This window comes from Arachis hypogaea, chromosome 2 (assembly GCF_003086295.3).
Source record: "Arachis hypogaea cultivar Tifrunner chromosome 2, arahy.Tifrunner.gnm2.J5K5, whole genome shotgun sequence".
NCBI classification, from domain to species: domain Eukaryota; kingdom Viridiplantae; phylum Streptophyta; class Magnoliopsida; order Fabales; family Fabaceae; genus Arachis; species Arachis hypogaea.
In genome coordinates, this window is record NC_092037.1 from 32,769,812 (window position 1) to 32,772,792 (window position 2,981).

General features: G+C 37.3%; 1 non-coding gene across 1 annotated transcript; it reads right to left on the reverse strand.

The window, feature by feature from the left end:
• Positions 1–2,334: 2,334 nt before the first annotated feature.
• Positions 2,335–2,442, reverse strand: LOC112764440 (small nucleolar RNA R71). The gene has a single exon (XR_003183166.1). It is a non-coding gene; the product is annotated as a small nucleolar RNA R71 (small nucleolar RNA).
• Positions 2,443–2,981: the final 539 nt, after the last annotated feature.

The following is a 2,981-nucleotide window of genomic DNA, read 5'->3' on the forward strand; positions in this document are numbered from 1 at the left end:
TGGTTAGTTGTGCGAAGTTGTGTTAATGCCATGGTATTGAACACCAAGTTTTTGGGGTTCATGACCGGGGATTATGAGAGTTGTGAAAAGTATTGTTCACAATTTCGCGCACCAAGTTTTTGGCGCCGTTGCCGGGGATTGTTCAAGTTTTGAGCAAGCTTTTGGTAACATCAGTGCCAAGGATTGTTTAAGTTTGGACAACTGAACGTTCATCTTGTTGCTTAGATTAGGTATTTATTTTTTTTTGAAATTCTTGAAGATGAATTCTAGAGTTTCATGATGATTTGTTGAAGTCTGGCTGGCTGAGAAGCCATGTCTAATTCCATTGGACCGAGGTTTCAACTTATCATCACAAGAGCTTGTTGATTTCTATCAATCTTGCTTTTGGAGCAGTGATCTGCTAAGGCTTGGCTGGCCTTTGGCCATGTCTAGTGTTTTGGACCGAAGCTTTCTTTGAGAGCTTGGCTGGCTGTGAAGCCATGTCTAATTCCTGGACCGGAGTCTTAGACTAGCATTGCACTGATTCCTGGAATTCTCATTGAGAATTTTGATACCTTTTTTTTACTTAATTTTCGAAAAACACAAAAAAATTTTACAAAATCATAAAATCCAAAAATTTCTTGTTTGAGTCTAGTGTCTCATTTTAAGTTTGGTGTCAATTGCATGCATTCATTCATGTGTCTTAGTGATCTTCAAGTAATTCTTGATGATTTCTTACTCTGATCTTTGAATTCTCTTGACTTGAGTGTTTTGTGTGTCTCATATGCATTTTCATTAGTGTCGGTAGTATACAAACTGCTAAGTTTGGTGTCTTGCATGCATTGTTATTTGATTCTTGTTGCATTTCGATTTTTCCTTATTATCAAAAATCCAAAAATATTTTTAATTTGTGTCTTCTCAAGTCAATAATACAGAGAATTGAAGATTCAGAACATACAGCAGAGGAATTGCACAGAAAAAGCTGGGCGTTCAAAACGCCCAGTGAAGAAGGACAGACTGGCGTTTAAACGCCAGCCAGGGTACCTGGTTGGGCGTTTAACGCCCAAAAAGGTATAGTTTTGGGCGTTAAACGCCAGAATGTGCACCATTCTGGGCGTTTAACGCCAGGATGGCACAAGGGGGAAGATTCTGTTTTTCAATGCAAATTTTTTTCAGGTTTTCAAAGTTTTTCAAAATCAAATCTTTTTCAAATCATATCTTTTCAATCAAATCTCTTTCAAATTTAATTTCTTTCTTTTTTCAAAGATACTTGCTACCAATTAATGATTTGATTCAACGTTTCAAGTATGTTGCCTTTTCTGTTGAGAAAGGTTTAATGTTTGAATCATATCTTTTCTTGTTAGCCAAGTTTTTAATTTTCAAAATCAAATCTTTTTAAAATGTTTTTCAAATCATATCTTCTCAATCACATCTTTTTAAAACCAATCATATTTTCTTAACCACATCTTTTTCAAAATAATTTTCAATCAAATCTTTTTGATTCCCAATTTCAAAATCTTTTTCAAAAAAAAACACTTCACTTCTTTCCCACTTTCATTTTCGAAAATTAAGTAATGTTTTTCAAAAATGTTTTCAAAATTTTCACTTAATTTTCGAAAAATCACTTCCCTTCTTCTCACATCCTTCTATTTATGGACTAACACTATTCCTTAATGCAAAATTCGAACTCCATCTCCTTTGATAAGTTCGAATTTTCTACTTCTGTCTTCTACTCTTCTTTTCCTCTGACACATAAAGGAATCTCTATACTGTGACATAGAGGATTCCACATTTTCTTGTTCCCTTCTCTTTCTTATGAGCAGGAGCAAAGACAAAAACATTCTTGTTGAGGCTGATCCTGAACCTGAAAGGACCTTGAAGAGAAAGCTCAGAGAAGCCAAAGCACAACTCTCTTTAGAGGACCTGACCGAATTCTTCAAAGGAGAAGAACACATGGCAGCCGAAAACAACAATGCCAACAATGCAAGGAAGGTGCTGGGTGACTTTACTGCACCTACTCCCGATTTCTATGGGAGAAGCATCTCTATCCCTGCCATTGGAGCAAACAACTTTGAGCTCAAGCCTCAATTAGTTTCTCTAATGCAACAGAATTGCAAGTTCCATGGACTTCCACTGGAAGATCCTCATCAGTTTTTAGCTGAGTTCTTGCAAATCTGTGACACTGTCAAGACTAATGGGGTTGACCCTGAGGTCTACAGACTTATGCTATTCCCTTTTGCTATAAGAGACAGAGCTAGGACATGGTTGGATTCTCAACCTAAAGAAAGCCTGGACTCTTGGGAAAAGCTAGTCAATGCCTTCTTGGCAAAGTTCTTTCCACCTCAAAAATTGAGTAAGCTTAGAGTGGAAGTCCAAACCTTCAGACAGAAGGAAGGAGAATCCCTCTATGAAGCTTGGAAAAGATACAAACAATTAATCAGAAAGTGTCCTTCTGATATGCTTTCTGAATGGAGCATCATAGGTATTTTCTATGATGGTCTCTCTGAACTATCCAAGATGTCTTTGGATAGCTCTGCAGGAGGATCTCTTCATCTGAAGAAGATGCCTACTGAAGCTCAAGAACTGATTGAAATGGTTGCAAATAACCAATTTATGTACACTTCTGAAAGAAATCCTGTGAACAATGGGACTAGTCAGAAGAAAGGAGTTCTTGAGATTGACACTCTGAATGCCATATTGGCTCAGAACAAAATATTGACTCAACAAGTCAATATGATTTCTCAAAGTCTGTCTGGAATGCAAAATGCACCAAGCAGTACTAAGGAGGCTTCATCTGAGGAAGAAGCTTATGATCCTGAGAACCCTTCAATAGGAGAGGTGAATTACATGGGAGAACCCTATGGAAACACCTACAATCCTTCATGGAGGAATCATCCAAATCTTTCATGGAAGGATCAACAGAGACCTCAACAAGGTTTCAATAACAATAATGGTGGAAGAAACAGGTTTAGCAATAGCAAGCCTTTTCCATCATCTTCTCA